Source organism: Pleurodeles waltl, chromosome 8, assembly GCF_031143425.1.
Source record: "Pleurodeles waltl isolate 20211129_DDA chromosome 8, aPleWal1.hap1.20221129, whole genome shotgun sequence".
Classification (NCBI taxonomy): Eukaryota; Metazoa; Chordata; class Amphibia; order Caudata; family Salamandridae; genus Pleurodeles; species Pleurodeles waltl.
Window position 1 is genome coordinate 1,546,345,986 of NC_090447.1, and position 19,047 is coordinate 1,546,365,032.

Sequence of the window (19,047 nt, forward strand, 5' to 3'; positions counted from 1 at the left end):
TCCTCTGTGAGGGAATGGGACATATGTGCAACTATGAGTCCCTCTCATCGGATTTGTTGCTGCAAACATTGTACGCACACACAGGACAGATGTGACTTACCAACCAGCTAGGCCCTCTCTGGGTACAGTCATGACATCAGCTGGGGATTGCGCTTTTCTGCATAATGAATGCATCATGGACTGAACCCGGAAAACGGGCACAGACCTGTGAAATGTTGAGATCCCCAAACAAATAACTTGGACATTGATGGAATGGAAGTTCTTTCTGTTGCGGTACACTTGTTCATTGCCATGCGGTGGGACCAAGGCAACGTGTGCCATCAGTGGCTCCCGCCACGTGTAGGATGTGTGCCAAACCATAGTCGGCCTTGACATGGGCGAAATCCTCACTTTGAGGAAACCGGATGTAGCTGTCCAGGTGTTTCACCATTGCTAAGAGAATATCCTTCAAAACCAGAATGAACGTGGGCTGAGACATTCCTGTAGATAGAGCCACTGTATTTTGGAAGGATCCTGTGGCCAGAAAATGCAACACTGTCATGATGTGCGCAGTGGGCGGTATGCTGGTTGGATGACGAATGGCAGGCATCAGATTTGGCTCCAACTGAGGACATAGGTCTACAATGGTTTGCCGTTCAGGCGATAGATCGGGATGATGTGGTGTTTTTCCATGGTCTGAAGGTCTGGCAGTGGACAATAGACAGGAGGTTGTCACATCCTCCCCCTTTCTGGGTACCTGTGTATGACTATAAATGAGGATTGTCATTATCCAATGTGTCCCTTGCAACATACAGGATTCATCTCAATGATGACATGTGACAAGGCATGTAGTAATGTGTGAACATGATACACAGTACACATCACTGATAATCACACAGAACTCACATTTTACCCCCTTCCTTTGCAACACGTGCACACATCATGTCTGGTTGTCGGGTTATCAACATTTTGTTTGTATAAAAAATGTCACCAGATGTCCCAGTGGTTAAACATTACCTTTGGCAGGGTGGGATTGGCTGGGCCCCAGTGCAAACTTCCATATGTGCCTAGCAAGGTACAGCAATGGTGTTTGAGAAGTAGGAACAACATGGCAGGAAAAGACAAGCCCCTGATTGTTGCAAATACAATCATTTTCGGAGGTGTGATGTATCATTCGGAGCCATTTAAAGCATTTCTGGCCCCTAAAATGGCAGATGCCTGACCTACTCCACTGGACAACTGTCCACGACCACTGGTGGAAGGCAGTTGCAACTGGAGCAGAAACAGCCATAGGATAACATTGCCAGGTGCTGTGTCCATCAGTGGTGACGGCCGCGTACGTGGCGGAGGTGATGCCATGTTCTGCTAAGTCCCTTACTTGACTCCTGACACTGCTGCCAGCAAAACCTCCACTACCTTAGCTGCTGTGCCTTTGGGAGCAATCATGCCACGTTCAGCAGGAGATAGGGCCCCAGCCATCTCAAAAGAGGAGTTGGAGAAGCTGGTGTCTGGGGTCCTACCCCTGTATGGACAACTGTATGGTGCACCAGAGGAGCAGGTAAGTGCCTTGTGTGCACATATGTTCTCTGTACTTCACCATATATTCCCTCCTAACCAGGTAGATTGTGCTCATGTGTTCTAGAATGTCAACTCAAGGCCATGTAGGTACAGTCAGTGTGGCATCAATGGGAGAGTCAATGGGCATGTATTTTCTATTCGGTGCCAGATGTTGAGTTCTAATTCATTGTGGTGTGTGTGCATTGAGTTTTCCCTGATCAGGCTTGTGTTGGATGCACATGATTAGTTGTGGTGACATTACAGCGATCCCCAGATATCTCTTAACTCATAGATGTTGTCAATGTGAGACAACATGTATTTGCATGACCGCATGAGCTGTGTATGCATGTTGTATGTTTCAGTTGTGTGTGAAGTGAGCAATGTATATGTTGCCACAGAGATTCCAGCCCACAGCTGCCTCTGCTAAACTGTTGGTTGGAAGGCATATCCCGACTCACTCTGCCCTTCAGGTTGCAACGCACACACCACATGCTAAATTGCTATTGGCAACATGATATACTGTCACACATGGAAGTGATGGGGATGGAGTTTCATGGAGGTTCTGTCTACTCAGCCTGCAGGTACTAGGGCCTGTTTGTTGTATCTCACAGTATGGGTCCAAGTCTAGGCTGGTGTTGAATTACTTTTGCTGTGCAACTGTGGCACTGTGCCCACTCCCTTCATCCCAGCATAGGCCATATCTTGGCTCTGTGCTAAAATCAAGCTTAATGAGGCTCTTTTCTCTGGTAAGAATGTAAATGGTTTTGGGGGAGAGTTAATGATCTGTACGTAATGTGCACTTGGCATCATTGCCAATGTGTGTTTGAGACCCCTGACAGGTCCCTTAATCCAACAGCCCTTTTGTCACCTTCATAGAGGTCACATATTTCCTATGCAAGCTCTTTGCATTTCTGACATTTCAAAAGTGCAAACTGTGTGCTGTTTCCTGAGACCTCATGATAGGTAATTCAGTAGTCTAGTCACATTGCAAGAAATGGAATGAACAATGCATGCCTATGCTGTTTTGAATGCAGTCTGTTATATGGACCAGTATGTCCAAAAGTGTGTTGTGTTAACGATAAGACACACATAACCCCACCCCATGAAGTGGAATGAGTCTGAATTTGTTTCTGCACATGTCCACACATGGACAGGCTGGACTCTTTCTGCACCCACCAGGCGACTCTCTTCATTGTTACCCATGCCTGATGTTAGAGTTTGTACCCTGGCAGTAACCTATAGGGACTGTATGCAGAGGACCACTCACAGATTGTGATGTTTTGATGCATTCATGCCTAATGAGTCTACCTTTCAGAAGCCAGAGAGGTGTGATGTATCACATAGTTTTTCATATCTCAGTCAGGTTGCTAGATCATGTCCCGCAAGATGTCAGGTGACCTACCTAGTCTGTGCAGGGCCTGGGCAGGGTGGTGGATTGGTCTGCAGATTAGGAAGTGTTTGTAGTCATGTCCCTGTACTCAGTGACTAGTACGCACCTCACTTGGGCAGTATGGGCAAAACATAGTGTTCTCAGCTTGGTGTACTGACATGTATGTAACTCAGACATTTTGGATGAGACTTTTGGACATAAATTCTTGTCTCTTGCATTCATGCAGGTCAACGTCTATCTGAAGAAAGGGATATGGAGAGCCATCGCCAAAAAGGTGCGGACCCTGGGGGTCCACAGCAGGCGGAGCGCCCACTGTCTCAAGAGGTGAAAGGACCTGAGACGCTGGAACTGGAAGATCGCAGAGGTCTAGCTGGGGCTGTCCTCCCCACTTGGGTGGGGTGTCCGTCGGACCATGATCCCCCCCCAAACCCCCCCCCCCCCCGGCCTGCGTTCTGGGGGTGGCCTATCCAGAGCTTGATTGGCATATGAGGGCAGCACAGAAGCCTCTAGGGGGTGAGTACAAGGCATATTCCTGCCTGTCCCATTGCAAGGTGATTCAGTGAGGTTCTGACTGCTCCCCCTGAGAATGAGGGATGAGGCCTGTCACACAGTAGATGGAAGAATGTTTGTGTTGACATGTCAAGTGTATTAAACTGGCGTGCCTTGCCTTTTGGGCCAGGGACCTAGAACAAAACTGGGATTAATTCACAAAACACTTGCTCTACAGGGAGCACAAATGGCTATTGTAAGGAAATGCCTCCTTGGCATGGTTACCCCCTAACCTTTTACCTTTGCTGATGCTAAGTTTTGATTGAAAGTGTGCTGGGACCCTGCTAACTAGACCCCAGCACCAGTGTTCTTTCCCTAAACTGTACCTTTGTCTCCACTATTGGCACAAGCCTGGCACTCAGGTAAGTCCCTTGTAACTGGTACCCCTGGAACCAAGGGCCCTGTGGCCAGGGAAGGTCTCTAAGAGCTGCAGCATGTCATATGCCATCCTGGGGACCCTTCACTCAGCACATGCACACTGCCTCACAGCTTGTGTGTGCTAGTGGTGAGAAAAAGACTAAGTCGACATGGCACTCCCCTCAGAGTGCCATGCCAACCTCACACTGCCTGTGGCATAGGTAAGTCACCCCTCTAGCAGGCCTTACAGCCCTAAGGCAGGGTGCACTATACCACAGGTGAGGGCATATGTGTATGAGCACAATGCCCCTACAGTGTCTAAGCAAAACCTTAGACATTGTTGTAGGAGGCTGGACTGGCTTGTAGTGAGTACCAAGGGGTACTTGCACCTTGCACCAGGCCCAGTTATCCCTTATTAGTGTATAGGGTGTCTAGCAGCTTAGGCTGATAGATAATGGTAGCTTAGCAGAGCAGCTTAGGCTGAACTAGGAAACGTGTGAAGCTACTACAGTACCACTTAGTGTCATATGCACAATATCATAAGAAAACACAATACACAGTTATACTAAAAATAAAGGTACTTTATTTTTATGACAATATGCCAAAGTATCTTAGAGTGTACCCTCAGTGAGGGGATAGGAAATATACACAAGATATATATACACAATAGCAAAAATATGCAGTATAGTCTTAGAAAACAGTGCAAACAATGTATAGTTACAATAGGATGCAATGGGGACACATAGGGATAGGGGCAACACAAACCATATACTCCAAAAGTGGAATGCGAACCACGAATGGACCCCAAACCTATGTGACCTTGTAGAGGGTCGCTGGGACTATTAGAAAATAGTGAGAGTTAGAAAAATAACCCTCCCCAAGACCCTGAAAAGTGAGTGCAAAGTGCACTAAAGTTCCCCTAAGGACAAAGAAGTCGTGTTAGAGGAATAATGCAGGAAAGACACAAACCAACAATGCAACAACGATGGATTTCCAATCTAGGGTACCTGTGGAACAAGGGGACCAAGTCCAAAAGTCACAAGCAAGTCGGAGATGGGCATATGCCCAGGAAATGCCAGCTGTGGGTGCAAAGAAGCTTCTACTGGACAGAAGAAGCTGAGGTTTCTGCAGGAACGAAAAGGGCTAGAGACTTCCCCTTTGCTGGACGGATCCCTCTCGCCGTGGAGAGTCCCGCCGAAAGAACGCCAACAAGCCTTGCTAGTTGCAAATCGTGCGGTTAGTGTTTTTGGATGCTGCTGTGGCCCAGGAGGTCGTAAATTGGACCAGGAGGTAGAGGAGACGTCGAGCAAGACAAGGAGCCCTCTTAGCAGCAGGTAGCACCCGGAGAAATGCCAGAAACAGGCACTACGAGGATGCGTGAAACGGTGCTCACCCGAAGTTGCACAAAGGAGTCCCACGTCGCCGGAGACCAACTTAGAAAGTCGTGCAATGCAGGTTAGAGTGCCGTGGACCCAGGCTTGGCTGTGTACAAAGGATTTCCGCCGGAAGTGCACAGGGGCCGGAGTAGCTGCAAAAGTCGCGGTTCCCAGCAATGCAGTCTGGTGTGGGGAGGCAAGGACTTACCTCCACCAAACTTGGACTGAAGAGTCACTGGACTGTGGGAGTCACTTGGACAGAGTTGCTGGATTCGAGGGACCTCGCTCGTCGTGCTGAGAGGAGACCCAAGGGACCGGTAATGCAGCTTTTTGGTGCCTGCGGTTGCAGGGGGAAGATTCCGTCGACCCACAGGAGATTTCTTCGGAGCTTCTAGTGCAGAGAGGAGGCAGACTACCCCCACAGCATGCACCACCAGGAAAACAGTCGAGAAGGCGGCAGGATCAGCATTACAGAGTTGCAGTAGTCGTCTTTGCTACTATGTTGCAGGTTTGCAGGCTTCCAGCGCGGTCAGCAGTCGATTCCTTGGCAGAAGGTGAAGAGAGAGATGCAGAGGAACTCGGATGAGCTCTTGCATTCGTTATCTAAAGTTTCCCCAGAGACAGAGACCCTAAATAGCCAGAAAAGAGGGTTTGGCTACCTAGGAGAGAGGATAGGCTAGCAACACCTGAAGGCGCCTATCAGAAGGAGTCTCTGACGTCACCTGGTGGCACTGGCCACTCAGAGCAGTCCAGTGTGCCAGCAGCACCTCTGTTTCCAAGATGGCAGAGGTCTGCAGCACACTGGAGGAGCTCTGGACACCTCCCAGGGGAGGTGCAGGTCAGGGGAGTGGTCACTCCCCTTTCCTTTGTCCAGTTTCGCGCCAGAGCAGGGCTAAGGGGTCCCTGAACCGGTGTAGACTGGCTTATGCAGAAATGGGCACCAAAAGTGCCCATGAAAGCATTTCCAGAGGCTGGGGGAGGCTACTCCTCCCCTGCCTTCACACCATTTTCCAAAGGGAGAGGGTGTAACACCCTCTCTCAGAGGAAGTCCTTTGTTCTGCCATCCTGGGACAAGCCTGGCTTGACCCCAGGAGGGCAGAAACCTGTCTGAGGGGTTGGCAGCAGCTGCAGTGAAACCCCAGGAAAGGCAGTTTGGCAGTACCAGGGTCTGTGCTACAGACCACTGGGATCATGGGATTGTGCCAACTATGCCAGGATGGCATAGAGGGGGCAATTCCATGATCATAGACATGTTACATGGCCATATTCGGAGTTACCATTGTGAAGCTACATATAGGTAGTGACCTATATGTAGTGCACACGTGTAATGGTGTCCCCACACTCACAAAGTCCGGGGAATTGGCCCTGAACAATGTGAGGGCACCTTGGCTAGCGCCAGGGTGCCCTCACACTAAGTAACTTGGCACCTAACCTTTACTAGGTAAAGGTTAGACATATAAGTGACTTATAAGTTACTTATGTGCAGTGTAAAATGGCTGTGAAATAACGTGGACGTTATTTCACTCAGGCTGCAGTGGCAGGCCTGTGTAAGAATTGTCAGAGCTCCCTATGGGTGGCAAAAGAAATGCTGCAGCCCATAGGGATCTCCTGGAACCCCAATACCCTGGGTACTTCAGTACCATATACTAGGGAATTATAAGGGTGTTCCAGTAAGCCAATGTAAATTGGTAAAATTGGTCACTAGCCTGTTAGTGACAATTTGAAAGAAATGAGAGAGCATAACCACTGAGGTTCTGATTAGCAGAGCCTCAGTGAGACAGTTAGTCACTACACAGGTAACACATTCAGGCACACTTATGAGCACTGGGGCCCTGGATACCAGGGTCCCAGTGACACATACAACTAAAACAACATGCCAGGCAAGATGGTACTTTCCTACACCGCCCCTCCGGCCACTGCCCCCACTTTTGGCGGCAAGGCTTGAGGAGATAATGAGAAAAACAAGGAGTCGCCACCCACCAGTCAGGACAGCCCCTAAGGTGTCCTGAGGTGACCCCTACCTTTAGAAATCCTCCATCTTGAGTTTGGAGGATTCCCCAAATAGGATTAGGGATGTACCCTCCTCCCCACAGGGAGGAGGCACAAAGAGGGTGTAGCCATCCTCAAGGACAGAAGCCATTGGCTACTGCCCTCCCAGACCTAAACACACCCCTAACTTCAGTATTTAGGGGCTCCCCAGATCCCAGGAAATGAGATTCCTGCAACTTGGAGAAAGAAGGACTGCTGACCTACAAGCCTGCAGAGAAGGAGGAAGAGGACAACTGCTTTGGCTCCAGCCCTACCGGCCTGTCCAACTTCGAAAACCTGCAACCAGCGACGCATCCGACAGGGACCAGCGACCTCTGAAGCCTCAGAGGACTGCCCTGGACTAAAGGACCAAGAAACTCCTGTGAACAGCGGCCCTGTTCAAAACCAGCTACTTCTTTGCAACTTTCCAAGACTGCACTTTTCCCCCCAGAAGCGTGAGACTTCTCACTCTGCACCCGACGCCCCCGGCTCGAGATTCAGAGAACCAACACCTCAGGGAGGACTCCCCGGCGACTACGAGCCTGTGAGTAACCAGAGATGACCCCCTTGGGCCCCCACATTGACGCCTGCAGAGAGATTCCAGAGGCTCCCCCTGACCACAACTGCCTGTAACAAGGGACCCGATGCCTGGAACCAACACTGCACCCGCAGCCCCCAGGACCTGAAGGAACCGAACTTCAGCGCAGGAGTGACCCCCAGGCGACCCTCTGCCTAGCCCAGGTGGTGGCTGTCCTGAGAAGTCCCCCCTCGTGCCTGCCTGCACCGCTAGAGTGACCCCCGGGTCCCTCCATTGTTTCCTACCTGAAACCCGACATCTGCTTTGCACACTGTACCCGGCCGCCCCTGTGATGCTGAGGGTGTGTTTTGCATGCCTACTTGTGTCCCCCCGTGCTCTACAAAACCCCCCTGGTCTGCCCCCAAGGACGCAGGTACTTGTCTGCTGGTAGACTGGAACCAGGGCACCCCTGTTCTCGATAGGTGCCTATGTGTTTTGGGTACCTCTTTGACTTCTGCACCTGACGGGCCCTGAGCTGCTGGTGTGGTAACTTTGGGGTTGCCTTGAACCCCCAATGGTGGGCTCCCTATGCCCCAGGACTGAGACTTGTAAGTGTTTTTCTTACCTCCTAATCTAGCCTTTACTTACCTCCCCCAGGAACCGTTGATTTTTGCACCATGTCTACTTTGAAAATAACTTATTGCCATTTTTACAAATACTGTACATGATATTGTTTTCATTCAAAGTTTCTAAAGTATCTAAGTGAAGTTCCTTACATTTAAAGTATTAACTGTAAATCTTGAACCTATGGTTCTTAAAATGAACTAAGAAAAGATATTTTTCTATACAAAAACATATTGGCCTTGAATTGTCTTTGAGTGTGTGTTTCTCATTTATTGCCTGTGTGTGTACAACAAATGCTTAACACTACCCTCTGATAAGCCTACTGCTCGACCACACTACCACAAAATAGAGCATTAGAATTATCTCTTTTTGCCACTATCTTACCTCTAAGGGGAACCCTTGGACTCTGTGCATGCTATCTCTCAATTTGAGATAGTATATACAGAGCCAACTTCCTACAGCTATGCACAGCGATCATTCATGCACTGTTTGTTGTTGTAGTGGGTGCAAATAGTATCCAGTAGATCACTATTCCTACATGTTACAGGCCATTGGTAAGTAGGTTATGGATCACTGCACTCTGCCACGTTTGCGTATGTAGACATCTGCCACCCAAACACCACCTATTTTCCGTGTGTGATAGGTGCTGGTTCCTCATTGAAGTCTGCGATGTGTACATGTCCATCATTTCATGTGACCTGGCTAACATGGCTAATTGCTGCTGTAGTAAAGTCCTTTCCCTTAGTAAGTGGGGGATGTAAATTGGCAGGATTTATGTGCCATCACGGTTTCCAACATTCTTTGTTCCTACATGTCAGCATGTGTCCCTTTCTCTTTAGGAAACATTTGTAACCTGGGGTTTCATGCATGTTCTATCTATGTGGGTGGGATGATGTTTATATTCCCTCACATGTTTGTGCAGGGCAACCCGTTTGTGGAATTGCACATTTACAGTGAGGTTACATTTCATCTTGTGCCACAGACAGGAGTGTGTCACCATTGTTTTTGTGTCTGACAAATGACTTCCTGCGTCATAATATGTCATTTGTCATGTAGAAGTGCAGTAACAATGTGGGACATGACAGGTAGTGTGTACCCACTTTGTGTATAACTATGCCCTTGTTGTGGAATCCTGTGGGAAAGTGCACTGCACATGTGTAATGGTCAAGGATTGTGCCCTGACTGTTTGGCATGCATCATGGAGTGACGTGCAAAGATGTTGGCGTAACATTTTTGGGTACAGTCATTCATCCACTGACAGACACCAGCGTTGCCATGTCCAAGATGTGGATAGTTTTGTGGCAACAGGTTGAGGGCCTTCTATTAGTCCTTCCAAGTTCTATGTCTTTCCAACATGCAAAGGACAGATGACTCCCACTGAAACACTCAGAGGATGTCAATGTAATGGGTGTCAGACATTATTGCTGACTATTGTGTGGCTTGGTGATTAATTGTTTTGTATATTCTGGAGACATCTTTCCCTGACATTTTGAATCTGACCTAAACAGTGTTCCTTTCAATGCCTCATGGGTGGACTATCTGAATGACTTGATACTACCTCCTTGACTCTGTTGGAACAGATGTCACTTGGAGAAGTGTGACATAGGTATTTCTATGTCACCTACTCTAGGATATTGCACTTTTGTAAGCAACATTGCAGGATGTCACGGTAACATTTCCCATAGTTCATTCACTACATATGTGCCAGGGAGATGTGTGCATGACCTTGTGTTGGGATATGTGGTAATGGACTATACGCTGGGATACTATTGCTTGCCATTAGTTAACTGCGGTCTGCTGCATGTGGGACAACTTTAAGGAGGAGGTCTCCTAGTTGTTTTATGGTTATTGTGGTTCCAAGACTTTCAGCCATGCAATTGTAGTTGTTTGAGATCCTGATTTTCCTGTGGGCAACTTTTAGAAATCCACATGGCATGCATGCTTATGTTTTGGCACATTTATGTCCCGCTTAGGTGCAAGTGTTTGCTGGGGCCTACTTGACAATGGTATTGTTTGTCAAGCAGAGTTGTGGGTCAGGTGTTATCATGGACTTGTGATGATCCTATTCCTCTTTGTCCTTGCAGCATCAGCACCAGCAAGCGGAGGAGACAAGGCCGAGCCAAGTGGGGAAGCATCTGGCCACCGTACCTCAGGTGAAGACACCACCGACACAGAGGGATACAGTGGCCTGAAGGGCAAGGGGAGTGCCACAGGGAAGACTGGATCTACATCCTCATCATCCTCAGATTCCTCCTCCAGTGGCCACTCCCTAGTGGTGGTGGACCTCTAGGACCTCTGTACCTTCTTTGTCCACCACCCCTGTTATATCACTGCTCTCCCTGTTGCTTCCCATCCAGTTCGTTGTGCTTGTCACTTAAGAGGTTGGGCGTCTCCTTCACTGCAGGCACCTCCACCCCAGCCCCTGCTACCCCTGCTGCCCTCAGGAGGCTATTGACCTCCTGAGGAGTAATTCTGCTGGTCAGTCAGCCATTGTGAATACCATCCAGGGATTGGCAAATCAGCTGCAACAGATTAATGCATTCCTGGAAGGCATTCATAGTGCCTTGTCTGGCCTTCAGAGATGTTTTCATTCTCTGGCCTCCTCACTGATGGCAGCCACTCACCCCTCACCTTCCCTCCCTTCTCTGTTCCCAGTTGAAATCCCCTTTCCCCTTACCCACACAAGGCACACAAACAGATCCACAGACATCCACCTTGACACCTAAAAGTAGCTCGCACAAGCACCACAAAACACACCGGCACACACACAAACAACATCCACCTACAGACAATACAGCACTCACTACTTCCCTGGACACTCCTACCACCCCCAGCATCACAGACACTACATCAAGCATACCCACAGACACAACACCAACAATCACAGGCATAAACAGTATACCCAGCAGACCGCAGATGTCCACCACAAGCTCCACACCCATATACACCACGATGACAGACACACATACAACCTCAACATCCAGCCAACCCGCAGTCACCACGCCACCAGAGACACAGACACACACACACACCATCCATTCTCACATCGCCTAGGACTTCCACCTCCCGTTCCACCAAGACACACTAACGCCCCACACTCACACACCCAACAGACACCCACCACACATAAGCACACTTCCCATAAGCATGCACCCACGACATCCACACCTACACAGCCTATATCCACTCCCTCAACCTCCAAATCCTGACTCCCTTCTGATGATCGTCCCCATGTGTCCGAAAAACTTTTTTTTTGTCTAACCTTGACCTTTAGGCTGTTACAAACCCCCTCGCCCCCCAAATTCCAGACCCAGAAGGACCCCACCAAGCTCCTAGGGTGTACCTTCCAACCCACCACCCCCTGCAAGTAGCCATACCTCCCTCCCCCTCCCACTCCAAAGAAGAAAGCCCCCCCCCCTCACAAACTCGACCCCAGCCCCCCACACTATCCCTGAGGTGCCTGCCAGCCTCCTTGATGCCCCTTCCTGAGGAGGTTCCCTGGCAATTATGAGTCATGTTTTGGCACAATACTGTGCTACCTTTGTGTGTAAATCTATGGCCTGGCCAATGGCCTTTGGACTTTTATGTTTTTATCTTGATTAAATCCCAAACAGTTGGGTATGTTAGGTATACATCTGTCCTTCAATTCCTATTCTACCTTGATGTTGTACATGACTGACTTGTGTTATATGTCTCCAGTTGTGTCTGTTTGCACTTGCTTGCTGCTTAATGTGCTGTTCTTGGCAGTATGTGAATTTGTGGTCATTGCTGGCATTCCCTAAGAGAAGGGTATATGTTGTGTGTATAGGTATGTGTGTGTGTACATGCAATTTTAGTGTAATGTCATTCTGTACTGATTGGCATGATATTTAATTTTGTGTTGTGCAGTGTGGGAATGTATGGTGTTAGACCTATCTCCCTAATGTGGCTTATGTCTTCATGTGATGTGTGTTAGCTGGATTTTGGTTTGTTGAAGACATGGAGTGTGTTAAGTTGTGCTAGCTGTGTTTACATTTGCCTGCACAAGTCTCCATTTAGGTGTGTGTCACTTGCAGCTAGTTGCTATGGAGGTATGTTTCATGCAGTAGGAGCTATATGAGCTCTGTTGACTTGCCCTTCCCCATTATGCAGATGTGCATGACATTTGGGTTTAGTATTTTTGTCTCTGATACCCATGTAGGGGCATTTCCTGTGCACATGTTGTTTGAGGGGCCTGTTGAAAGTGATATATGTCCCAGTGCAGTCTCCTTCCCTGGGTGTTCCAGATGGCCCCTTTTGGACTTGTCCCTTTTTGCAGGGTCATCCTCAATCTTTTTGCCTCCTTCCTCCTATTTTTTCTGACCTGTTTTTGTTGGTTTCAGGACTCAGGGCACTTTACCATGCTAACCAGTGCTAAAGTGCATATCTTCTCTGTGTAAGTTGTATTGTTGACTGGTTTATCCATTATTGGCATATTTGTTTTACTGTTAAGTCCCTAGTTAAGTGCACTAGACGAGCCTAGGGTCTGTAAATCAAATGCTACTAGTGGGCCTGCAGCACTGGTTGTGCCACCCACATTAGTAGCCCTGCGAACATGGCTCAGAACTGCCACTGCAGTGTCTGTGTGTGCAGTTTTAAACTGCCAATTCAACTTAGCAAGTGTACCCACTTGCCAGGCCTAAGTCTTCCCTTTTCATACATGTAAGGCACCCCTAAGGTAGGCCTGGGGTAGCCCCATGGGCATGGTGCAGTGTATGTTTAAAGTAGGACATATACTAATGTGTTTTATATGTTCTAACAGTAAAATACTGCTAAATTTGGTTTTCACTGTGCAAGGCCTATCTCTCTAATAGGTTAACATGGGGTCTGCTTTTAAATATTGTTAAACTGCAGATTCCCTTTGGGAGCAGATCGAAATATGGAATTTAGGGTCTCTGAACCCACAATAAAAAATAAAAAAATCCTTTGGTAAAGGTTGTTTTTAAATTGTGTGTTTAAAAATGCCACTTTTAAAGTATGCATTTTCTTGCTTAAACCGTTCTGTGAATCTGCTTGTTTGTGGTTTCCCTGTCTGGGTCAGTTTGACAGTTGGGCGGTTTGCACCTCACCTCTAGACAGTGACACAAAGGGAGCTGGGGTGTAGCCTGCATATCCTGATGAGCCATCTGGGCTGGAGGGGAACGGAGGAGTGGTCACTTACACCTGAATAGGCTGTGCCTGCACTCACACAATACAGTCTCCAAACCCCTGGTGTGTGTCGGGGGCCTGGCCTGGGTAAGGTGGGATCTTACAAACAAGAGAGATTTTCCTTTGAAGTTCGCTTACTTCAAAGGCAGAAAGAGATATAAGTAGTGGACCCACTCCCAGAAAATTAGATCACTTCTGGAATCAAGAGGAACCTCTGCTAAGGAGAACAGCTGAGGAGAAGTGCTGCCCTGCCTGTGACTGTGCTTTGTTTGTCTATCCTGCAGTTGCTGCTTCTGCCTGTGAAAGGGGACAAAGACTGGACCTTGTTGTGCATTCCTGCTTGAGAAGGCTTGAACTGAGCTTGCCTCCTGTTGTTGAAGTCTCAGGGTCATCAAAGACTTCCCCCTGCCAGCACCTGGATTCTCTGCTGAGACTCCTACCCTGCCAAGTAGTTCCCTTTTCCCTGGGCCCTTGAAAGGTGAAGCTGGCAGACAAGAACTGAAAATCCACACACAGAACAAAGTGCGGGAAAATTTACGACGCACCTTCCGCAACGCAGCTGATAAATGACACTCCACCTGCATCACAGCTGGGATATCGACGCATCGCGGCTGGAGAAACGATGAACAACACTCGCTTACGGAGGCTGATAACGACTCAAACCCCATGCAGCGCAGTTTTCTGATACTGTGTGACCACATTTTCCACGCATCGTCCCTGGGTGTCCAAGTCAACTTGACTCTGCGCAGATTCGAGGTGCCCTGTCCGGAAATCGATGCATCGCTTTCTCTTGCAAGGGAGAAAAACGACGCATCGCGGACCCGACCGGAGAAGAAAACGACACATGGCCTCGCTTGCGAGTAAGGAATCGATGCATTGTTGCCTATGCAACTTTATTTTTTACGCTGACCAGGTGTTGGAAGGTATCCTCTTTCTAGCCTTGTTACCCCCACTTTTGGCCTGTTTGTGAGTATATGTCAGGGTGTTTTCACTGTCTCACTGGGATCCTGCTAGCCAGGGCCCAGTGCTCATAGTGAAAACCCTATGTTGTCAGTGTGTTTGATATGTGTCACTGGGATCCTGCTAGCCAGGACCCCAGTGCTCATAAGTTTGTGGCCTGTATGTGTTCCCTGTGTGGTGCCTAACTGTATCACTGATGCTCTGCTAACCCGAACCTCAGTGTTTATGCTCTCTCTGCTTTTCACAATTGTCACTGCAGGCTAGTGACTATCTTCACCAATTCTCATTGGCACACTGGAACGCGCTTGTAATTCCCTTGTATATGGTACCTAAGTACCCAGGGTATTGGGGTTCCAGGAGATCCCTATGGGCTGCAGCATTTCTTTTGCCACCCATAGGGAGCTCAGACAATTATTACACAGGACTGCCACTGCAGCCTGAGTGAAATAACGTCATTTCACAGCCATTTTTCACTGCACATAAGTAACTTATAAGTCACCTGTATGTCTAACCCTCACTTGGTGAAGGTTAGGTGCCAAGCTACTTAATGTGTGGGCACCCTGGCACTAGCCAAGGTGCCCCCACATTGTCCAGGGCAAATTCTCCGGACTTTAAGTGCGGGGATACCATTACACGCGTGCACTACATATAGGTCACTACCTATATGTAGCGTCACAATGGTAACATGGCCATGTAACATGTCTAGGATCATGGAATTATCATCCCAAGACAATTCCATGCATCCTCGGGTCTCTAGCATAGAACCCGGGTACTGCCAAACTGCCTTTCCGGGGCCTCCACTGCAGCTGCTGCCAACCCCTCAGGATTCTTCTCCCCTGGGGCCTGGGCAGCCCAGTCCCAGGAATGCAGAACAAAGGATTTCCTCTGAGAGAGGGTGTTACACCCTCTCCCTTTGGAAATAAGTGTGAAGGGCTGGGGAGGAGTAGCCTCCCCCAGCCTCTGGAAATGCTTTGATGGGCACAGATGGTGCCCATCTCTGCATAAGCCAGTCTACACCGGTTCAGGGATCCCCCAGCCCTACTCTGGCGCGAAACTGGACAAATGAAAGGGGAGTGACCACTCCCCTGGCCTGCACCTTCCAGGGGAGGTGCACAGACCTCCTCCAGTGGGTCCCAGACATCTGCCATCTTGGATTCAGAGGTGTTGGGGCACAATAGACTGCTGAGTGGGCAGTGCCAGCAAGTGACGTCAGAGACCCCTCCTGATAAGTGCTTACCTCTTTCAGTAACCAAGCCTCCTTTCTCAGTAGCCAGGCCTCCTTTTCTGGCTATTTAGGGTCTCTCCTCTGGGCTATTCCTCAGATAACGAATGCAAGAGCTCACCAGAGTTCGTCTGCACTTCCCTCTTCGACTTCTGCCAAGGATCGACCGCTGACTGCTCAAGGACGCCTGCAAAACCTCAATAAAGTAGCAAGACGACTACCAGCAACATTGTAGCGCCTCATCCTGCCGGCTTTCTCGACTGTTTCCTGGTGGTGCATGCTCTGGGGGCTGTCTGCCTTCACCCTGCACTGGAAGCCAAGAAGAAATCTCCTGTGGGTCGACGTAATCTACCCCCTGCCAATGCAGGCACCAAACCTCTGCATCACCGGTCCTCTGGGTCCCCTCGCATCCTGGCGAGCGTGGTCCCTGGAACACAGGAGCTTGGGGCCAGTGTCTCCCACCATCCAGTGGCCCTTCTGTCCAAAGTTGGTGGAGGTAAGTCCTTGCCTTCCAGACAGCAAACCTGTGTACTGTGTGATTTGCAGCTGCTCCGGCTTCTGTGCACTTCTCCAAGGATTCCTTTGTGCACAGCCTAGCCTGGGTACCCAGCACTCGGTCCTGCATTGCCCAACTCGCTGAGTTCGACTCCGATGCCGTGGGACCCTCCTATGTGACTCTGAGTCGACCGCTTTCCTCAGATCTTCCAAGTGCCTACTGCTGTACTTCTGCGGGTGCTGCGTGCTTCTGCGGGGGCTCTCTGAGTTGCTGAGCGCCCCCTCAGGCTCCTCCTCCAAGGGGCGCGACATCCTGGCCCTTCCTGGTCCCTAGCAGCACCCAAAATCCTCAACCGCGACTCTTGCAGCTAGCAAGGCTTGTTTGCAGTATTTCTGCCTGGAAACACTTCTGCAACCTCCAGCACTTCGTGGGACATCTTCCATCCAAAGGAGAAGATCCTGGCCCTTTTCGTTGTTGCAGAATCTTTGGCTTCTTCTACCTGGATGTAGCCCTTTTACACCTTCATCCGGGTTTTTTTGGAGCTCCTGCCCCCCCCGGACACTTTTGTGACTCTTGGACTTGGTCCCCTAATCCATCTTCAGTGCTTTGCTGGTGCTTGTGGTTCTTGCAGAATCCCCTATCACGACTATTGTGTCTTTCTGGGGTAGTAGGGTAACTTTACTCCTACTTTTCAGGGTCTTGGGGTGGGGTATTTTGGACACCCTCACTGTTTTCTTACAGTCCCAGCGACCCTCTACAACTTCCCATAGGTCTGGGGTCCATTCGTGATTCGCATTCCACTTTTGGAGTATATGGTATATGTAGGAGGCTGGGCTGGCTTGTAGTGGGTACCAAGAGGTACTTACACCTTGCACCAGGCGCAGGTATCCCTTATTAGTGTAGAGGGGTGTCTAGCAGCTTAGGCTGATAGAAAAGGTAGCTTAGCAGAGCAGCTTAGGCTGAACTAGGAGACGAGTGAAGCTCCTACAGTACCACTAGTGTCATATGCACAATATCATAAGAAAACACAATACACAGATATACTAAAAATAAAGGTACTTTATTTTTATGACAATATGCCAAAGTATCTCAGTGAGTACCCTCAGTATGAGGATTGCAAATATACACAAGAGATATGTACACAATACCAAAATATGCAGTAATAGCAATAGAAAACAGTGCAAACAATGTATAGTCACAATAGAATGCAATGGGGGCACATAGGAATAGGGGCAACACAAACCATATACTCTAGAAGTGGAATGCGAACCACGAATGGACCCCAAACCTATGTGACCTTGTAGAGGGTCGCTGGGACTGTAAGAAAACAGTGAGGGTTAGAAAAATCGCCCACCCCAAGACCCTGAAAAGTGGGTGCAAAGTGCACCTAAGTTCCCCAAAGAGCACAGAAGTAGTGATAGGGGAATTCTGCAAGGAAGACCAACACCAGCAATGCAACAACGATGGATTTCCTGACGAGAGTACCTGTGGAACAGGGGGACCAAGTCCAAGAGTCACGATCAAGTCGGGAGTGGGCAGATGCCCAGGAAATGCCAGCTGTGGGTGCAAAGAAGCTGCCACCGGATGGTAGAAGCTGTGGATTCTGCAAGAACAACAAGGGCTAGAAACTTCCCCTTTGGAGGATGGATGTCCCACGTCGTGAAGAGTCGTGCAGAGGTGTTTCCATGCAGAAAGATCGCAAACAAGCCTTGCTAGCTGCAAGGGTCACGGTTAGGGTTTTTGGATGCTGCTGTGGCCCAGGGGGGACAAGGATGTTGCCAATTGCGTGAGGAGACAGAGGGGGCGTCCAGCAAGACAAAGAGCCCACTCAGAAGCAAGCAGCACCCGCAGAGGTGCCGGAACAGGGACTACGAAGTGGAGTGAACCGGAGCTCACCCGAAGTCACAAAGGAGGGTCCCATGACGCCGGAGGACAACTCAGGAGGTCGTGCACTGCAGGTTAGAGTGCCGGAAACCCAGGCTTGGCTGTGCACAAAGGAAATCCTGGAAGAGTGCACAGGAGCCGGAGTAGCTGCAAAACACGCGGTTCCCAGCAATGCAGTGTCGCGTGGGTAGGCAAGGACTTAGCTCCACCAAACTTGGACTGAAGAGTCACTGGACTGTGGGAGTCACTTGGACAGAGTTGCTGAGTTCAAGGGACCTCGCTCGTCGTTCTGAGAGGAGACCCAGAGGACCGGTGATGCAGTTCTTTGGTGCCTGCGGTTGCAGGGGGAAGATTCCGTCGACCCACGGGAGATTTCTTCGGAGCTTCTAGTGCAGAGAGGAGGTAGACTACCCCCACAGCATGCACCACCAGGAAAACAGTCGAGAAGGCGGCAGGATCAGTGTTACAAGGTCGCAGTAGTCGTCTTTGCTACTTTGTTGCAGTTTTGCAGGCTTCCAGCGCGGTCAGCAGTCGATTCCTTGGCAGAAGGTGAAGAGAGAGATGCAGAGGAACTCTGATGAGCTCTTGCATTCGTTATCTAAGGAATTCCCCAAAGCAGAGACCCTAAATTTGCCAGAAAAGGAGGTTTGGCTACTTAGGAGAGAGGATAGGCTAGCAACACCTGAAGGAGCCTATCAGAAGGAGTCTCTGACGTCACCTGATGGCACTGGCCACTCAGAGCAGTCCAGTGTGCCAGCAGCACCTCTGTTTCCAAGATGGCAGAGGTCTGGAGCACACTGGAGGAGCCCTGGGCACCTCCCAGGGGAGGTGCAGGTCAGGGGAGTGGTCACTCCCCTTTCCTTTGTCCAGTTTCGCGCCAGAGCAGGGCTGAGGGATCCCTGAACTGGTGTAGACTGGCTTATGCAGAGATGGGCACCATCT

General features: G+C 49.4%; 1 long non-coding RNA gene across 1 annotated transcript in view; it reads left to right on the plus strand.

Annotated features, from left to right (window-relative positions):
• Nucleotides 1-11,935, plus strand: part of LOC138249282 (uncharacterized) — a 76,752-nt gene extending 64,817 nt beyond the window's left edge. The window contains exons 2-3 of the long non-coding RNA XR_011194827.1: nucleotides 3,153-3,439; nucleotides 10,462-11,935. This is a non-coding gene — a long non-coding RNA (uncharacterized lncRNA). The remainder of the gene's footprint in view (nucleotides 1-3,152; nucleotides 3,440-10,461) is intronic.
• Nucleotides 11,936-19,047: the final 7,112 nt, after the last annotated feature.